Consider the following 20,995-nt stretch of genomic DNA (forward strand, 5'->3'; position numbering starts at 1 on the left):
GAGAGGGAAGAGAAGACAAGAAAAGAAATGGAAAAAGTTCTTCCTGATTTGATTTTATAAGCCTATCTCTGCTACATCCAAAACCTTACACATTAGTTAATATTTATCATTGATTCCATATATAAAGTAATATTCAATTCAAATTAGACAGTAATCTAAGCTAACAAGCGGCTTGTTAGCTGAAGAGTCATGCATTTATCCATTATTACATGGCTAAAAATAGAACCACTTTGAGTAGTTGTTAGAACTGCAGTACATGGCGTATTCCAGTAAAAGCAATTGTGGATATAAAAGAGCAAAAGAGAAAAGAGTCTAATACGAACAGATGGCTAATTAAATTTGTCCCTGTACAAGCATAGGGGCAGATTCTGCCACACTTGTTCCCAGTGCACTGCTCTCTGCTCTGCAGGTAGTCCCACTCACTTCAATGAAAGGAAGCATTGTCTATGGATGGAAGCAGAAGACTGGGTTCTGTCACGGCAAGTCACATTGAATGGGCAAGTCATTTGAGCTCTGTGTCTTCCCTCTCACACTCTGTCTGGTCAATTTAGACCGTAAGCTCTTTCAAGCAGGGACTGGCTATTGCTCTGTGTTTGTGCAGTGCCTAGCACAATGGGACCCCGATCTCAGTAACGCTGGAATACAAATACACCGAGGCATGAACTAAACTCCATTCAATGTGAGTTATGGTATCAGAATCTAGCCTATGAGGTTTTCATTCCCCCAAACATAATTTTTTTTAAGATTGCAGTAAAATTTAAGGTAGAGACTCCAAGCAAGGGTTTCCTTTTGCTCACTTACACCAAGCTAGGTTCTAGGTTGTTACTGGTCAAACCACTTGCCCTTTACTAGGAATCAGAAAACCAAGGCCACCCGGGGCGGGGGGGGGGGAAGTGGGGCAATTTGCCCCAGGCCCTGGGCCCCCATGAGAGTTTTTCGGGAGCCCTGGAGTGGGGTCCTTCACTCGCTCCGGGGGCCCTGGAGGCCCCGGAAAACTCTTGCGGGGCCCGGCCCCCCGGAGCTTCTTCCACTCCGGGTCTTCAGCGGCAATTCGGCGGCGGGGGGTCCTTCCGCTCCGGGACCCGCCGCCGAAGACCCCAGGCCCCCTGAATCCTCTGGGCGGCCCTGCAGAAAACAGCTTCTCTTCTTACTAGTAAGTGGAGCTAGGAGGGGAAAGAGGAGACTGAAAGGTGTGGAATACAGCGATAGAGAGGAGATGGGAAAGAATATCAAGGGAAGGGCAATTGAATGTCCTTCCCTTCAAAATTTTCCCTTTTAAAGCTCCAACACTGTAATATTAAAATGTGGCTGTGGAATAGAGGCATTGTCTTATACAACACAAAGACTATCAAGGGGAAAAGTGCCCAGACCTGAGTTAACTGACATCTTAATCTTGAAGCAGATACAAATTGCTTTGTGTGATAGTCACGGATAATCTCATGATAGGGGAGACAATTGATATAGCTGAGGATGTAGGCAGACAACGAGGAGGGCTAGAGAGAGGTGGGGGAAGTAGGCTAATGAATAAATGGAATTCATTGTCATGGGATGCCCATGCAGTGTAACTCATGCGCTTGGGAAGAATTAATGACAAAAGAGAATTCAAATTTGAGGCCAGATTCTACCTCCCTGACTTTTGTAGAGTAACGTCGTCCTCTGAGAGTACTCCATCTAGGCATGCCTGCAGGTTAAGACACTAGCTGGAAGGCAGTGGAGTGGCACAATCTGGCACCTAATTTGTAGAGGCAGAGAATTTCCTGCGCAATACCAGGAAAGTGAGGAAGGGCAGTTTCCGCAGCAAGGAGAACCATACGGGATGAATAATGGGGCATTACAATAGTGTGAAGGACAGAACAATTAAGTTAACCCTCCCCTAGAATACTGGGGACAGGGTTGGGCACCTAGGACATTTTTCAAGGCTCCTATTTTGGCTACGTAAGCAGGTTTTTCCTGCTATTAATAGGTCCAGATACCTGCACCAGGCAGGCCTGGAGAGAAGGAACCATAGGAGCAGCCAGCCCTGGGAAAGGCTTAGGTGGGGGGCATATAGTATTATTTTAGAATCACCTTTGTGTTAATAAAATCATATCCCAGGAGTGGTCACTTGATTCTCTGAGTACTCGGCTTTGGCTGGGAGCTGGGTGGGGACCCTACCGGCTTACAGGTTGTCATCTTCTGGGGCTGCAATCCAGTCCAGTGAGACATTTGTGTCACCACCTGCCATGTCACCCTGGGTGCCTGAAATGCTCTGCTGCTAGGGCTCACAAGACAAGCATGCAGATCACACCCTGAGCATCCGAGTTGCTGATCCAGGGATGTACAGCACACAAGACACTCTGGGTGTGACCTCCATGCTGCTCTGCTGGCTGACACGGGAACCTAAATATATGGCCTCATTTGCGGAGGTGCTGAGCACCTACAGTTCCTGCAGACTTCAGTGTGAGCTGCAAACACCCAGCACTTCTGAAAACCAGACCCCTTTGATGACTAAAGGTGCCTTGCTATCGGCAGCCATTTTTGTAAATGTCCTTTACTCTTAGAAAGTGCAAAGAAAGGATACTAGAATTTAGGCTATAGCATGTAATAAGGTATGCATCATCCACACCACACAGGACAGGAAGCGGCTAATGGATGGGATGAATTGTACCCTCAGCAAGTTCGCAGATGACACTAAGCTGGGGGGAGAGGTAGATATGTTGGAGGGTAGGGATAGGGTCCAGAGTGACCTAGACAAATTGGAGGATTGGGCCAAAAGAAATCTGATGAGGTTCAACAAGGACAAGTGCAGAGTCCTGCACATAGGACGGAAGAATCCCATGCACTGCTACAGGCTGGGGCCCGACTGGCTAAGCAGCAGTTCTGCAGAAAAGGACCTAGGGGTTACAGTGGATGAGAAGCTGGATATGAGTCAGCAGTGTGCCCTTGTTGCCAAGAAGGCCAACGGCATATTGGGTTGTATTAGTAGAAGCATTGCCAGCAGATCGAGGGAAGTGATTATTCCCCTCTGTTCGGCACAAATTCGAATTACAAATGCACACATCACTCTGCAACAGGAAAACTATGTCAAATGCAACAGGTCCCCCAGGTCAAAGGAGCATATGCAGTACACATGATGCTCAGGTCCACTGTTTTATTTGCAGCAAGGGAGAGTTAGGTTAGACATTAAGAAAAAAAACTTTCTAACTAGATGTAAGCGAGGTCTGAATGAGCTCTCCCCAACATGCAGTGGTGCACTAGCGGAAGAGACTTCAGGCACAGACCGTGTTTGCATAGACACATCTACTCTGCCTAGGTGCACAGCCGATGGAGCTGCTTTGCCAAAATGATCAATTTTGGCTGGTTTGGGGTTACAAATCACTTTAGTATTTGAATGCAGGGGTAATGAAATGTTGTTATTCTTACTGTACGAGTAAAAGGCAGCAGAACTGTGCTTAGCCTGCCCTGATTGAGGGGTTCCCACTAAACTGAAATTCACTTGCTAAGCAGCAGGTAGGGATGCCAAACGTCAGTGATGGGGAGATTGGCTGAGGACCAGTGTTTCTACCTGACGGTGTGGACGCTGCCTAGAGAGCCCTAGACACTGCTTGACCTGCCCCTCTCCAGTGTGTACCAGAGCTGACTAGGCTCAGCTGAGAGTCTTTGTTTCTGGCTGGTGATTCCTAGAGCTGGCACCAATGCTGAGCGGGGCTAAGGGCTAAGCCTTAGACTGGGGACAGCGAATACCAAGACTGCACTGGCTGTGAGGTTCCCCACGACCTGCTGAAATCACTGAGAGCTGGGTTAAGTGGTGGGACCTCAGAATGGGATGTCATGGGAACAGCAAGCAGTGGTGGGGGCAGCAGAGATACTGCAGCCAGTGGAGGCCAGCCACAGCAGGAGGACAGCGGCAGCCAGTTGCAGAGGCAGCAGTACAGGCATTGCTCGACGCTCCCTCCCAGGGGTTAGAGATGATCCCTCAGGAATGCCCTTCTAGGAGTTCACTAACAAGGACAGCCAATGTTGAGTGGGGTGCAGCGGAGGGAGAGGGGAGTGATGTGTTAAAGGGACATTCGCTCATTCTCAAAGTGGGAGACTGAGGCAAAGGACACTGCCCAATGCATGGTGGGATCAGGTTTGCTTATGGCCACATGCTTTTGAATGTGGCTGTGGTGTTCTCCCATCATCTCCTGGGGAGAGGGATAGCTCAGTGGTTTGAGCATTGGCCTGCTAAACCCAGGGATGTGAGTTCAATCCTTGAGAGGGTCTGAGGCAAAAATCTGTCTGGGGATTGGTCCTGCTTTGAGCAGGGGGTTGGACTAGATGACCTCCTGAGGTCCCTTCCAACCCTGATAGTCTATGATCATGTCTAGCTCCTAGTCAGAAGACAAGATTGTTGGTCATAGACACAGTCCAGCTGCATGGCTATGGCTTGAAGTTGCTGTGTTGTCCTCTTTCTTCCTTTAAAGACTTGCCTCAAAAGGAAAATCTCAAAGCAGGGAGAACAATTAGATACCAAAGGGGTGCTGGAGGGAGGATGTGGAACAGCAAATAGTACCTGCTTACAGGGTGCAAAGAAGAGGGCTGAACACCAGCAAATGCCTCACGTTTTCAGCAAAGCTCAGAACCGACTGGAAGGAGGGGTGCCAGAAAGGAGCTGGAATGAAGAGCTGGAACCAGGCAGAAGTGCAGCATGGGAGCTTCTTTGCTGAGTTAATAACTATGATGGTGACATGCATGAAATACAGTAATGGGTATGGCTTGCATTCAGACCTTCCACCGCTGCTAGCAGATGTCAAAATGCTAAGAGCTGTAGGGGTTCTGCTGGCCTGGCATTGGGAAACTAAGGCCCAAGCGTGAGAATCCCGTGGGATGGGATCTTTAGAAAGTGGCTGTATTTTAACATAATTAAACAATCGTTTGTGTTAAGCAAAACTACCGAGTATTCTGGAGGAGACCAGATGAAAAAGGAATTGCAGGAGGGACAATGATTCTTTGATGAATATATGGGAGTGTCCAAGTTCTAGAAGAAGCCATGCATAAGGAGAAATTGATCCTGTGAGGAGAAAGCTTTTTATTTCTTGACCACAGCCTAGCAAAATTAAGAGTGATCAGAATATGTAAATCAGAGCTCTGCTGACATGGAAGCAGCCCTGTTTCTCCTTGCCAAGCTGCAGAGGTATTGCAGTGATGGCTGAAATTAACACCAGTTTCATACGTGTATTTTGCCATTTAGCACCAGGATCATTCATTCCTGCACTGCGATATTGCAGAGTGAGAGGCGTGGTGCAAAAGAGAAAATGTGCTTAATTAATTGCAGTGGTGTATAATTCCTGCTGCTTTGGACAGACACTTGATAAGCTGAAAAAAATGAGACAAGGAATCCTGTCTCTTGCCTGGGATGCTAAGCAAGCAAATCAATTAGCTGGAATGGCTTAGAAAAGGTAGTTTTGCTCGTTGGAAAGGCTTGGTTCAGTCTCTGAAGGCTCATGCAGTGTTGTTGTAGGTGTGTCAGTCACAGGATATTAGAGAGACAAGGCTGGGGAGGTAATATCTTTTATTGGATCAACTTCTGTTGGTAAGAGAGACAAGCACTCACAGAGCTCTTCTTCAGGTCCGGGAAAGGAAGTCAGAGTGTCACAGCTAAATACAAGGTAGAATAGATTGTTTAGCATAAATAGTTAACACATATTTCAAGGGATCATTTAAGGTGAAGTGACTAATTAAGACCTTTCCAGTCATAGGCGAAAAATAATGGATGTTTGGGGGCCACTATGAATCTAGAATGACACTCCTCTGCCATCCTCCTCCTCCCCACACAAGCTGAATCCTGGTTTAGCAGCTTGAGGGTAGATGGCTTGCACAGTCGTCAAGGCTGGAGCTTCCATATCAGCAGAGGTCTGATCTGATTTACATTTTTGGATCACTCTTAATTTTGCCAAGATGTGGTCAAGAAATAAAAAGTTCTTTCTCCTCCCAGGATGGATTCTCCCTCTCCTTTGATCCCTAATCCCATCAGGATCCTTTGATGGGGAGGCGGGTGGGGACTACTTGGAGAGAACAGAAGTTTAAGAAGCCTGCTCCTAAGCAACCAGAGGAGCTAGCAAGCAGGAGCAGCAAACAGGGGGGATTTGCGAGGGAGTTTAGAAAGGGAGCGTGAAAGCCACATACACCCCATAGACAAACAAACAAACAGTCTCTAAACTTAGGCCAATCACCTCCCTGCCCCCCAATAAATAAAAAAACTATGAAGAGTAACAATACTGCAGGCAGAAGTCCAGCAGCAGAGTGGGGGCTTTCCACTTTTTTGCACTGAATGTAGCAGTATGATTACCTACCTTGTGGGCAGGGGGCATGTGTGTGTGACACCAGGGGAAGCTACTCATGGCCCTCCAAGCCCAGAGTGGCTGAACTGGAGGAGATAAGGGAGACAGAGACGTACACAGAGGAGACATTCTGGGATGCAGTAGAACAGTCCCACCCCCAATCTGGCAGCTTCTGTGCTGCTGAGGAGGATGAAAGTCTTTGGGAAGGAAAACATCAAGCTGGAGAGGAGGGAAATGATCCCATAATTGGGACCCTCCTTCCAGATGATGCCATGGTATCCTCTCGCACGGAGGCTACTCCTCGGGGGCGGGGGTGCCCTAGTGATTAGGAAGAGACAGGCAAGAGTTATGGGAGACTCGATTATTAGAAGTGTAAATAGTTGGGTTTGCGATGACCAGGAGAACTGCATGGTAAATTGCTTACCAGGTGAGAAGTTGCAGATCACTAAAAACATCTAGACAGACTTATATGCAGTGGTAGGGAGAAGCTGGTGGTCGTGGTACATGTAGGGAAGGATCGGAGAGAGGTCTTGGAGGCCAAATTTAGGCAGCTAGCTAAGAGAATAAAGTCCAGGACCTCAATGGTAGCATTCTCTGAAATGCTTCCAGTTCCATGACCAGGGCCAGGTAAACAGGCAGAACTGCAGGGCATAGGCGCCAACTTTCCCTGGCGCCAGTGGGCGCTCGCGCCCCCCGGCCCTGGCCCTGCCCGACTCCACCCTTTCCCTGCCCCCATTTCAACCCCTTCTCCAAAGTTCCCGCCCCAACTCCATCCCCTGCCTGCCCCAAATCCCCGCCCCGGCCCCACCTCTTCCCTGAGTGTGCTGTGTTCCCTCTCCTCCCCCTTCCCCTCCCTCCCAGCACTTGCCACACAAAACAGCTGTTTCGCGGCGCAAGCACTGGGAGAAAAAGCGGGCAGGCGGCGCGCTCAGGGGAGGAGGCGGAGGCAGAGAGGAGCGGAGGTGAGCTGGGGCGGGGAGGTGCCAGTGGGTGCTAAGCACCCACCAATATTTCCCAGTGGGTGCTCCAGCCCCGGAGAACCCACGGAGTCGGCGCCTATGCTGCAGGGTCTCAATGGACAGATGAGACGATGGTCTAGGGACAAGGGTTTTAGGTTTATTAGGAACTGGGGAAGCTTTTGGGGAAAGAGGAGCTGTACAGGAAGCACAGGCTCCACCTAATCCAAAATGGCACCAGATGGCTGGCGTGTAAAATTAAAAGGGTTGTAGAGGAGTCTTTAAACTGAAGGGCAGGGGGAAAGCCAATAAGTGCAGAGGAGCACATGGTTCAGACAGACATCCCTTAGGGGAGGATCTATTAACGGGATTCTCTATATCTTAGTAAAGAGCAGAGCATAGGTGCCGACCCCATGGGTGCTCTGGGGCTGGAGCACCTACGGAAAAAAAAATAGCGAGTGCTCAGCACCCACCGGCAGCCCCACGGATCAGCTTCTCCTCCTCCCCCCCAGCGCCTCTTGCCCACCAGCAGCCCCGTCCATCAGCTTCTCCCCCTCCCTCCCAGCACCTCCCGCCCACCATGGATCAGCTGTTTAGCGGTGGGGCAGGAAGAGACAGGGGTGGAGGCTTGGAGCAAGGGGTGGAGTGGGGGCTGGGCCTGGGGCAGAGGCGGGGGGCGTGTCAAGCACCCCCTGGGAACAGAGGAAGTCGGTGCCTATGGAGCAGAGGATAGAAGTTAATAAAGCACAGGTAGGAGTGGAAGAGAAAGTCAGATGAAAGAGTCCCATTCAATCACATCACATGAAGGCAGACAAACTACATATTGACAAATGTTATCTGTGCTTATATACATATGTAGAAGTCTAAATACTAAGATGCGTGAACTTGAGTGCTTAGTAGTCAATGAGGATATTGATACAATAGACATCACAGAAACTTGGTGGAATGATGACAATCAATGGGACATGGTAATATGAGTATAAAATATATAGGAATAAGAGTAGGTCATCCTGGTGGGGGGAGTGGTATTATATGTGAAAGAAAGCAGAGAGTTGAATATAGCAAAATTTTAAATGAATAAAACTGTGCCATAGAATCTCTGTGGATAGAAATTTCCTGCCTGAATAAGAAGAGTATAGCAGTAGGAATATATTGCCAACCCCCTGACCAGGATGGTGATGGGGACTATGAAATGCTCAGGGAGATTAGAGCGGCTACAGAAATAAAAAACTCAATAAAAATGGGGGATTTCGACTATCCCATTTTTACTGGGTACATGTCACCTCAGGACAGGATGCAGAGATAAAACTTCTAGACACCATTAATGATTACTTCTTGGTGCAGCTTGTCCTGGAATCCACAAGGGGAGAGACAATACCAGATTTAGTTCGAAGTGGCGCAGAGGATCTGGTCTAAGAGGTAAATATGGGTGAACCACTTGATAACAGTGGAGTGACCAGATGTCCCGATTTTATAGGGACAGTCCTGATTTTGGGGGCTTTTTCTTATATAGGTACCTATTACCTCCCATCTCCTGTCCCAATTTTTCACACTTGCTGTCTGGTCATCCTAGATAACAGTGACCATAATGTAATGGAATTTAACATACTGGGGTGTGTGTGTAGGGGGTCACTGGACAATTGAGGTGCTAAAGGAGCACTCAAGGAAGACAAGGCCAGTGCAGAGAAGCTAAATTAATTCTTTGCATCGGAATTTAACATACTGGTGTGTGTGTAGGGGGGTGGAATACCAAATACCATTTAACTTCAAAAAAGGGAACTACACGAAAATGAGGAAGCTAGTTAAATGAAAATTAAAAGGAACAGTCACAAGAGTGAAATGCCTGCAAGCTGCATGGAAGCTTTTTTAATAGAGGCTCAAATTAAATGTATACCCTACATAAAAAAAAAGAAAAGAAAAAAAAAGAGTAGGATGACCAAAAATACCATGCCCCTGTGGCTAAACAATAGAATAAAAAAGGCAGCTAGAGGCAAAAAGGCATCCTGGAAAAATTGGAAGTCAAATCCTACTGAGGAAAATAGCAAGGAACATAACTCTGTAAGTCAGGTGTAAAAATATAATTAGGCAGGCCAAAAAAAGAATTTGAAGAGCAACTAGCAAAAGACTCAAAAACTAACAGCAAAAATTTTTTTAAGAACATCAGAAGCTGGAAGCCTGCCAGACAATCAGGGGGTCACTGGACAATTGAGGTGCTAAAGGAGCACTCAAGGAAGACAAGGCCAGTGCAGAGAAGCTAAATGAATTCTTTGCATCAGTCTTTACTGCAGAGGATGTGACAGAGATTCCCATCCCTGAGCCATTCTTTTTAGGTGACAAATCTGAGGAACTGTCCCAGACGGAGGTGTCAGTAGAAGAGGTTTTGGAACATAATTTATCAATTTAACAGTAATAAATCACCATGACCAGCAGAGATTATTCACCCAAGAGTTCTGAAGGGACTCAAATATGAAATCGCAGAACTACTAACTGCGGTAAGACCCTATTGCTTAAATCAGCCCCTGTACCAGGTGAACGGAGGATAGCTAATGTAACGCCAATTTTTTAAAAAGGCTCTAGAGGCTATCCTGGCAATTACAGGCAGATAAGCCTAACTTCAGTACCAGGCAAATTGGTTGAAACTATAGTAAAGAACAGAATTAGAGACACAGAGGAACATTATTTGTTGGGGAAGAGTCAACATAGCGTTTGTAATGGGAAATCTATTTGAATTCTTTGAGGGGGTCAACAAATGTGGACAAGGGGGATCCAGTAGATATAGTGTACTTGGACTTTCAGAAATCCTTTGACAAGCTGCCTCACCAAAGGCTCAACTTAAGGAGTCATGAGATAAGAGGAAAGGTCCTCTCATGGATCAGTAACTGATTAAACGATAGGAAACAAAGGGTAGGAATAAGTGGTCAGTTTTCACAATGGGAAGAGGTAAATAGCAGAGTCTGTGCAGTTCAACATATGCAGAAATGATTTGGAAAAAGGGGTAGACAGTGGTTTTAGGTGGCAAAGTTTGCAGACAATACTAAATGACTCAAGATAGTTACTCCTGGGGGCATTCTGCGCCAATATAATAAAAATTCTATGCACAATATTTTAAAATTCTGCAAAATTCTCCACCTTGTATTTGTCAAAACAACATTACATAATCACGCCAGTTTCAATTATTTTGGTAATTTATTTAAAAATACCTGTCAGCAAGTATGTCTAACAATACAGACACACACAAAAATTCACCAAGGAGTAGAGAGTTAAAGAAACCCCTATGACAACCCAGTTCCTGTTTCTCTGCCCCCTTTTCCTCTTAGAGCCCAGCCGGGGGGCCAGACACCCACAACCCCTCCCCCCAGCCAATACACCCAAACTCCCTCCTCTCCAGAGCCCAGCCATGGCCCCCCCCAGCCCAGATACCTGCACCCCCTTCTGCCCCAGAGCCCAGCTGCGCCCCCTCCTTGCCCAGACACCTGTCCCCCTCTCCCACAGAGCCAAGGGATCCAGAGGGAGAAAGAGTCTGATGCTGGGTCCCAGGCTTGCAGGGAGTTTCCTGCACGTCACCCTCTCCTTCTCTCAGGGCATGCTGGGAACTGCAGCTGCCAGGAACTCTCTAGTTCCCTCTCCATCCCCCGGGAGGTGTTTTCTATGTGCAACTGGGCTCTGCTGAGTCCAGTGGGCCCCTAGTGGTGGCTACCAGCACTGCAGCCTCTGTGGGCGAAAAGAAATTCTGCGCGCACAATGTTAATTTCTGCAAAATTCTGCATTGCACAGTGGCTCAGAATTCCCTCAGGAGAAGATAGTCCAAAGCAGACTATGAAGAGTTACAAAGGGATCTCACAAAACTGGGTGACTGGGCAACAAAATGCCAGATGAAATTCAGCACTGATAAATGCTAAGTAATGCACTTTGCATAGATAACCCATGCCTACTGACAGTGTTTGGGGGTCCAATTCCAGAACAGCTCGAGTCACTCACACTCACACACTGCAGCCTTCTCCCTCCTGCCACCAGCATCACTTCTGTTGTGTCTGATTAATTCTGGGCTAGCTGCTTAACTTGCATGGGCATCTATAATGGAGATCTCTGTGCTGGATGAAAGAAAAATATATCTTCATGCTGGTTTTAGCTCAAGATAGCACCATGCAATGAGTGGGTGAGTAAGGCCTGTGTGCATCCAAGAGCAGAAATCAGGGCCTAATGCTGATTTAGGTGGCTTGGTACTGAGACCCTGTCAGACTTTTTCACCTGTATATTTAATCATTCCTTATTTAACTCTCTCCATATTCTAGCTGTTTTCTGATCTGGAAAACTGCCTTCTGAGCTGTTGAACTTCTGGATACCCTCCCCTCTCTCTTCCCCTCCTCTAGTTTGCCACACTGGTTTGACAGTCCAACACGGGGAGCAGGTGGATTTTAATCTGTTCCAGGGGCAGTGTAATAAGCGGTGATAAAATCAGGTCAAAGAACAAAAAAAGGGAGCACCACAGTCATTCAGAGAAAAGGAAAGTTAAGGACTCAATCAGCCAGAAAGCTTAACTCAGTGCAAGCTGTTCTGTGTTAAGGGAAAAGTATCTTTATTGACTAAATTGGCATAGCTCCATTAATTTCAGTGGAGCTACGCCATTTTACACCAGCTTGGGGGTGGGGGTAAATCTGGCCCAGTAACCAAGCAAAGGTAAGTTTATTTGTAGAAAAATAGAAGGTGGTTTTGTTTTCCAACCCTTAATCCAACTCTCACTAATTAAAGTGTTGTCCATATTGCCAATATGCACCAACATATGGGAAGAAAACATATTAACAGCATGTACTGTGCTTTGTTCTAGTACTCTGGGGATTGCTTCTAACAATATCAGCTCCAATGTTTTCAGATGGAAAAGCGATTTTCAACACTGGTGTCTCTTTAATAGCCAGCTCAGAAGGACCCTGTGCCACAACTGGGGAAGATGGAAATAAAATCTATTTTAACTAAGGATGACTGACCCATCAGTCAAAGTACAAACCCACTTTTTGGAGCACCCGTTTATGCCCCCATTGTCCAGAAGTAAAATCATTAGCCATAATTTATGTAGAAAACCTTCCCTGCCCCCTCGCCCTGAACCAGGCACCAAGAATGAAAAGGGTTGAATTTTAAAAGGGTCACACCAGAAGATCCACCACATGAGGAGGAGGAAAAGGCATGGGAGGTAGATGCAATAAATCTAGAGTGGTGGCAAAGAATGGCCATTCACCATTGAAGAAAGCTGTTCAAAGTGGTTCAGGTGGATTGAAATGGATTTTGGGGGTGGGGGAGCAAGTGCCCCCACCCTAGGGGTCGTCACAGCAAAAACACAATGGCATGCCAACCTCAGGCGGTGTCCACAGGTCCACGTCAGAAACAGTCTCCAAGAGGGATGGAATGCAGCCAGAGCCTACACCATGAAGTTTACAATCAGTCAATCTGCCTCTTTCCTAGCAGCTGGTGTGAAGAACACAGTGTGGGCGTAACACACTCATGATTGCTTAGACCTGCAAGTTAGGCCTTGTCTACATTGGCAAGTTTCTTCACAGTAAAGCAGCTTTCTGCGGTGTAACTCCCGAGGTGTACACACTGCCAAGCCACTTTGTGCGCAGAAACGGCGCAGTTGCAACGCTGTAAAAAAAACCACCCCGACGAGAGGCGTACAGCTTTCTGTGCCATGGCTACAGCGCTGCGGTGCCAGTATAGAAACCGTGGTCGATTGCAGCACTGCGATTGGCCTCTGGGAGGTGTCCCACAATGCCTCTTCTCACCTCTCTGGCTATCGATTTGAAGTCTACTGCCCTGCCCCCAGGTGACCAACCATCAGCACCACTCTTTGAATTCCTTGGAAATTTTGAAAGTCCCCTTCTTGTTTGCTCGGCAATGCGTGCAGTGGTCTCAGCACATCTTTCCAGGTGACCATGGCTGCTCCGTGCACCAGGCGATCCCCCACTTGGAGCAATGCCAAGCTGCTGGACCTCATCAGCAATTGGGGAGAGGAGGCTGTCCAGTCCCAGCTGCGCTCCAGCCATAGGAATTATGATACCTACGGACAGATATCATGCTGCATGACAGAAAGGGGCTATGACTGGGACACGTTGCAGTGCAAGGTCAAAGTGGAAGAGCTGCAGAATGCCTACCACAAGGCAGGGGAGGCAAACCGCTGCTCCGGTGCTGCGCCCACGAGCTGCCAGTTCTACAAAGAGCTGGACACGATACTCAGTGGTGACCCCACCTCCAATGAGAAGAGCCCCGTGGATACTCTGGGGGCTCGCGTACCAGTCGAGAGTCAACCAAGCCAGGAGGAGGAAATCTTGGATGAGGATGTGGATGGGGAGGGGGACCCAGAGGCAGAGGACGACTCGGTGTTCAGAGATGCATGCAGCCAGGAACTCTTCTCTACGCCAGAGGTGGCTAGCCAGTCACTGCGGTCGGAGCTTGGCAAAGCGGAAACAGGAGAGGAGGCCCCTGGTAAGTGGCTCTGATTTTGGGAATCGCTGAAGTGAGTTGTTGGGGGAAGGAGGGTTGCAGAAGGCCAGCTTGTTTTCTGTGTGCTGAGCATGCAGGGAGGGATTTGCAGAAGGCAGGCCTGTGTCTGTGTGATGCGCATAACACCAAATGCCGAGTCAGAGCGGTGAGACAGGGTGTTGATGGACTCCTTCACTTCACGGGACTCTGCCTCAGAAATCTCCACAAAACTCTCATGGAGATACTGGGCAATCCGCTGCCGCAGGGTCTTTGGCAGAGCTGGTTTGTTTCTTGCCCCATTAAGGGTAAATTTCCTAAGCCACTTGGGAGGGGGACACACACCATAGCTGCACACAGGTGAGCTGTGTAAGGGCCAGGGCGGAAGCCGCAGTCTTGGAGAAGACCGTTCCTTGATTCCCCGCTCACCCTCAGCAGCGAGATCTCTTCCATAATGAACACAGCCTGTGGAAAATGTGGGGACAGGAATGATTTTAATGCCCCCCTACAGTGCTGGCTCTCCCCAAGAGCCACATGCCCAGTGCACAGTACTGTCCTGGAACACTGATTTCCCCTGCCCCTGTGGTTACTCACCATTTGGGGGGTCTTGTGGCTCATGTGTGCTTGCCTGGGGTAAGGCAGTTAGTGACAGGTATGTGAATAGTGGCTGTGTTTTAAAACACTGATACAGTGGTCTCTGTGTTGCAAACAACAGAGCTTCTGTAAAATGTTGCATTTTGGCTTCACAGATATGGCCTCGAGAGCCCAGCCTCCCTCTTTGTTATAGACGGCTGAACGGCTGCGCAGGATTAGAAAGCGGCCATGAAAAAGTAGAGAGGCCCTTCTGCGTGATGTCATGCTGCACTCCACGACAGAAGAACAAGAATTGAAGGAGTAGCAGGACAGTAAGAAGAGGGAACGAAAGGAGAACGCGGCACGCCAGAACGAAGCCATGGAGCGGCTCTTCAACCTTATGGAGTGGCAAGCGGACATGCTCCAGGCGCTCCCAGCACTGCAAACCAAGCACCTCTGCACCCATCCTCCCTTGCAGCTGCTGTCGCAAAACTCTTTCCCATGGGCCCCCAAGACGCCGCTAACACACTCTTATCAACCTCCTGGCTCCAGTCTGTACCCGCTGCATTCCACTCCTGCCCTGTCACAGTCCAGCCTTGCCGACTCCCAGTACCCACTGCACTCAACACCCATTCCTCTGCAGTTTAGCCCTGCTGAAGTACAGTACTCACTGCACTGTACTCCAAAGGACAAGACTGCATATGATACCTGGACAGACACAAATCTTTAATCATCTCGGGACCCCACCTCCTGTTAGGACCCTCCCTTCCACCATCCCCCACAGTGCTGATGTGTTTTTTGGTTGTCTCTTTCCTCCAGTTGTTGTTTTTTAATAAAATAATTGTTTGGGTTTGAAAGCAATCTTTATTCTATTAACTGAAAGCAGACAGAGCTCTGAAAAGCAACAGGCAATTTTCTTAAACCTTCACAGTGCATCGTCCGCACCATAGAATCATAGAATCTCAGGGTTGGAAGGGACCTCAGGAGGTCATCTAGTCCAACCCCTGCTCAAAGCAGGACCAAACCCAACTAAATTATCCCAGCCAGGGCTTTGTCAAGCCTGACCTTAAAAACCTCTAAGGAAGGAGATTCCACCACCTCCCTAGGTAACCCATTCCAGTTCTTCACCACCCTACTAGTGAAAAAGTTTTTCCTAATGTCCAACCTAAACCTCCCCCTCTGCAACTTGAGACCATTACTCCTTGTTCTGTCATCTTCTACCACTGAGAACAGTCTAGATCCATCCTCTTTGGAACCCCCTTTCAGGTAGTTGAAAGCAGCTATCAAATCCCCCCTCATTCTTCTCTTCTGCAGGCTAAACAATCCCAGTTCCCTCAGCCTCTCCTCATAAGTCATGTGCTCCAGCCCCCTAATCATTTTTGTTGCCCTCCGCTGGACTCTCTCCAATTTATCCACATCCTTCTTGTAGTGTGGGGCCCAAAGCTATCCAAATGAGGCCTCACCAGTGCTGAATAGAGGGGAATGATCACATCCCTCGATCTGCTGGAAATGCCCCTACTTATACAACCCAAAATGCCATTAGCCTTCTTGGCAACAAGGGCACACTGTTGACTCATATCCAGCTTTTCGTCCACCGTAACCCCTAGGTCCTTTTCTGCAGAACTGCTGCCCAGCCATTCGGTCCCTAGTCTGTAGCAGTGCATGGGATTCTTCCGTCCTAAGTGCAGGACTCTGCACGTGTCCTTGTTGAACCTCATCAGATTTCTTTTGGCCCAATCCTCTAATTTGTCTAGGTCCCTCTGTATCCTATCCCTACCCTTCAGCGTATCAACCACTCCTCCCAGTTTAGTGTCATCTGCAAACTTGCTAAGGGTGCAGTCCACACCATCCTCCAGATCGTTAATGAAGATATTGAACAAAACCGGCCCCTGCACCGACCCTTGGGGCACTCCACTTGATACCGGCTGCCAACTAGACATGGAACCATTGATCACTACCCGTTGAGCCCGACCATCTAGCCAGTTTTCTATCCACCTTACCGTCCATTCATCCAGCCCATACTTCTTTAACTTGCTGGCAAGAATACTGTGGGAGACTGTATCAAAAGCTTTGCTAAAGTCCAGAAATAGCACATCCACTGCTTTCCCCTCATCCACAGAGCCGGTTATCTCGTCATAGAAGGCAATTAGGTTAGTCAGGCATGACTTGCCACCAGTCACAATCACCTCCTAGCAGGGGCGGCGAGTTATATACACTCGTGGTGCCTGGGCTCCACCAATATTCAAGGCCCAGAGGCCCAGCTCCACCAATGTTTGGGGCCAGGTCTCTCCCCCGGCCCTGCCTGCTGCCCCTCCGGGACTCCCCCGAGTGTCCCCCAGCCCCTACTTGCTGCCCCCGCTCACCTCCCCCGGGCCCCAGAGCCTGCAGCTCACGCTGACTCTGCTCTGCCGGCTGCTGGCATCAACCGCTGCCGCAGGGTCCTAGTGCCCCCCATACCCTAATGGCAGGGCAGGCTGCCCTTACCCTGCCCTTCCGCCCTAGCCCTGAGCCTCTCCAACGCTCCAAACCCCTCAACCCCAGCCCCAGCCAGAGCCCTCATCCTCCCACACCCTAATCCTCTGCCCCAGCCCTGACCCCCTCCTGCATCATGAACCCCTCATCCACAGCCCTCGCCCCACACCCCAACCCTCTGCCCTAGCCCTGAGCCCCCCAAACCCCAAACCCCTCATCCTTAGCCCCACAGCCCTCATCCCTGCACCCCCTCCTATTCCCAAACTCCCTCCCAAAGCCTGCACCCCTCACCCCCTCCTATGCCCCAGCCCAGAGCCTGCACCCAAACTCCGCCCCAGAGCCTGCACCCTTCACCTCCTCCTGCACACCCACCCCATGCCCCAGCACGGAGCCTGCCCCCAAACTCCCTCCCAGAGCCTGCACCCCTCACCTCCTCCTGCATCCCCACCCCTTGCCCCAGCCCAGAGCTTACACCCAAACTCCATCCCAGAGTCTGCACCCCTCACCCCCTCCTGCACACTCACCCCCTGTCCCAGTCCAGAGCCTGCACCCAGCACCCAAACTCCATCCCAGAGCCTGCACCCTGTACCCTAATCCCCAGACCTTCTCCCCCCACCCAAACTCCCTCCCAGAGCCTTAGACAGGTGGGGGGCGGAATTTGGGGGGGTGTTTCTGGGGACCACCAAAATTTCTACGAACCTGCCACCCATGTCTCCTAGCATTACAAGCACTGCACTCCCAAGCATAGCAACAAATATTAGTGAAGCTGAAAACCAAATTGCTGCATCAAGGCATCCCTGATCCTTATGGCTCCATGCTGTGACCCTCTAATAGCCATGACCTCTGGCTGTTCAAATTCAGTCTCCAGGTGCTGAGACTCAACAGTCCAGCCCTGAGTGAAGCTTTCACCCTTCTCTTCACAAATATGGAGTGTACAGCACACAGCTATAACCATAGGAATATTGTCATCAGCTAGGTCCAGCCTCCCATATAGGCAGCACCAGCAGGCCTTTACGCGGCCAAAAGCACACTCAACAGTCATTCTGCACTTGCTCAGCCTGTTGTTGAACCGCTCCTTGCTGCTTCATAAGCCACGGCATTAAGGGGTAGGCAGGGTGTCCCAGGATGACAATGGGCATTTTGATTTCCCCTACAGTGATCTTCTGGTCCGGGAGTGGGAATGTTGACCATTGGACTCATGTTGACGGAAGTGTGCAGGGCCTTTGTAGTTTAAGGAATAACTCCACTGCCACTCGTGACATGTTAGTGAGAGCGAGCAGCATATTGGTCAACAATGCGGGATCCATTCCTGCAGACCAAAGAGGCAGAGTGCGCACTACACAAACAGTTGAACGATGGCGCCAAATGCGGACGAAAGCACAGGGTCCAGGATTGCTGGGATGCGAAGCAATGCATCACAGGGCATTGGGGCAGGACCTAGGATGCCCCACGACCCCTCTGCCTTCCCACAACTCTTGGCAGCAGAAGAGGAAGAGATGCTCTGTGGGATAGCTGCCCAGAGTGCACTGCTCCAAATGCCAATGCAAGTGTGAACATGCTATTGAGCAGGCAGCTGGCAGTGTGAAGACACAACAGCGGTTTCCATTCAGCGCTCTCTGAGTGGTGATGTAACTGCCCGCGAAGAAGCTCTGCCAGTGTAGACATACCCGTAGGCCTGTCTATACTACGAGTTTATCTCGAATTTAGCAGCGTTAAACTGAATTAACCCTGCACCCGTCCACACAACGAAGCTTTTTACTTCAATATAAAGGGCTCTTAATATCAATATCTCTTCTCCTCCCCAATGAGGGGAGTAGCGCTGAAATCGGTATTGCCATTTCGAATTAGGGTTAGTGTGGCCACAAGTCAACGGTATTGGCCTCCGGGAGCTATCCCACAGTGCACCATTGTGACCGCTCTGGATAGCAATCTGAACTTGGATGCACTGGCCAGGTAGACAGGAAAAGCCCCACGAACTTTTGAATTTCATTTCCTGTTTGCCCAGCGTGGAGCGCTGATCAGCACAGGTGACCATGCAGTCCCAGAATCAAAAAAGAGCTCCAGCATGGACCATACGGGAGATACTGAATCTGATCTCTGTATGGGGAGATGAATCAGTTCTATCAGAACTCCGTTCCAAAAGACGAAATGCCAAAACATTTGAAAAAATCTCCAAGGCCATGATGGACAGAGGCCACAACAGGGGCTCAACACAGTGCTGTGTGAAACTTAAGGAGCTGAGACAAGCATACCAGAAAGCCAAAGAATCAAATGGATGCTCACGGAGGGAGGGGCGACTGACGATTGTAGCTATCCCACAGTTCCCGCACTCTCCGAAAACCATTTGAATTCTGGGCTGGGCTCCCAAAGCCTGAAGGGTCAAAAACATTGTTGCGAGTGGTTCAGGGTATATGTCATCAGCCCCCACCCCGTGAAAGCAAAGGGAAAAAAATAATTTCTCGTCTTTTTTCAATGTCACTGTATGTCTACTGGATGCTGCTGGCAGACACGGTGCTGCAGCACTACCCAGCAGCATCCCCTTGTCTTGCCTTGCAGATGGCAGACGGTATAGTATGACTGATATCTGTCATTGTCATCCCGTGGGTGCTCCTGATTGGCCTCAGTGAGGTCGGCCGGGGGCACCTGGGCAAAAAAAGGGAATGACTCCAGGTCATTTTCTTCTTTGAGTTTTGTCTAATGGAGATTCAATCCTGCCTGGAATATCATGGCAGCTGGAGGCTTCTGCCTCAGGCTGCTCTCCCAGTCAACAGCACCGCGCGGTCGCGCCTACCCCAGCCTACTCCTTGCTACCAGGGCTCACAATCAGACACTTAGACCTCTACATTTTGCTGCAAATAAAAAAATTAAGCTGCCATTTAGAACTGTCCCCCAACATACATATCCTGGGACATTTTGTATTTTACCAGTGTCAACCAAAGGCCCACACACAAATGGAGATTCAGTCCTGCCTGTGCTTCTATCCTAGTGCTTGTCACAGATTCCCATTTTCAGTTATAGGCTGAGCAAGTGCAGAATGGTGGTTCACTCTACTTCACTGTAAGCCAACCGCCCTCCCCCCCTCCTTTGATCTCTGCTTGCAATAAAGTCAGTGTTGTTTCTTATTCATGCATTCTTTATTACTTCATCACACAAATGGGGGGATAACTGCCACGGTAGCCCAGGAAGGGTGGGGGAGAAGGGAAGCAACGGGTGGGGTTGTTGCAGGGGCACCTCCTAGAATGGCATGCAGCTCATCATTTCTGCGGGATGTCTGGGGCTCTGACCCAGAGTGGCCGTTTGCCTCTCTGGTTCTTTAGTAGGCTTGCCTGATATTCTAGGCAGGACTGACTCTCCATTAGACAAAACTTAAAGAAGAGAATGACCTGGAGAGTCATTCCCATTTTTGTCCAGGCGCCCCCGACCGACCTCACCAAGACCGGCCAGGAGCACCCATGACAGCAGCAGATGGTACAGTATGACTGGTAACCGTCATTGCCAACTTGCAAAGCAGCAGACGGTACAGTAGGGCTGGTAACCGTCTTTGCTAACTTGCAAAAGGCAAGGGGATGCTGCTGTGTAGCGCTGCAGTACCGCATCTGTCAGCAGCATCCAGTAGACATACGGTGACAGTGAAAAAAGGCTGAACGGGCTCCATGGTTGCCGTGCTATGGCATCCGCCCGAGCAAGCCAGGGAAAAGGGTGCGAAATGATTGTCTGTCGTTGCTTTCACGGAGGGAGGATTGACTGACGACATTTACCCATAACCACCTGCGACAAATTTTTGGCCCCATCAGGCATTGGGATCTCAACCCAGAATTCCAATGGGCGGGGGAGATTGCGGGAACTATGGGATAGCTACCCACAGTGCAACGCTCTGGAAGTCGATGCTAGCCTCGGTACATGGACGCACACCGCCGAATTAATGTGCTTAGTGTGGCTGCGTGCACTCGACTTTATACAATCTGTTTCCAAAAATCGATTTCTGTAAAATTGGAATAATTCCGTAGTGTAGACATACCCTAAGTGTGCTGCTGCAGTCTGGAATACGCTATGAGCAGTGAGAAGCCCTGCTATATTTCCTTCTTGGACAGGATTACTGGCCTAGTGCAGTGGTTCTCAAACTTTCCAGATTATTTTACCCCTTTCAGGAGGCTGATTTGTCGTGCATACCCCAAGTTTCACTTCACTTAAAAAGTGCTAGCTCACAAACTCAGAAATAAAAATACA

The 20,995-nt window shown here is 49.2% G+C and overlaps 1 long non-coding RNA gene across 1 annotated transcript in view; it reads right to left on the bottom strand.

Moving 5' to 3' along the window:
- LOC123372025 overlaps positions 1–20,995 on the bottom strand; it is a 58,878-nt gene that overhangs the window by 20,327 nt on the left and 17,556 nt on the right. The gene's annotated exons all lie outside the window — the stretch shown is intronic.

The sequence above is a fragment of the Mauremys mutica genome, chromosome 5 (genome assembly GCF_020497125.1).
Source record: "Mauremys mutica isolate MM-2020 ecotype Southern chromosome 5, ASM2049712v1, whole genome shotgun sequence".
Taxonomy (NCBI): Eukaryota; Metazoa; Chordata; order Testudines; family Geoemydidae; genus Mauremys; species Mauremys mutica.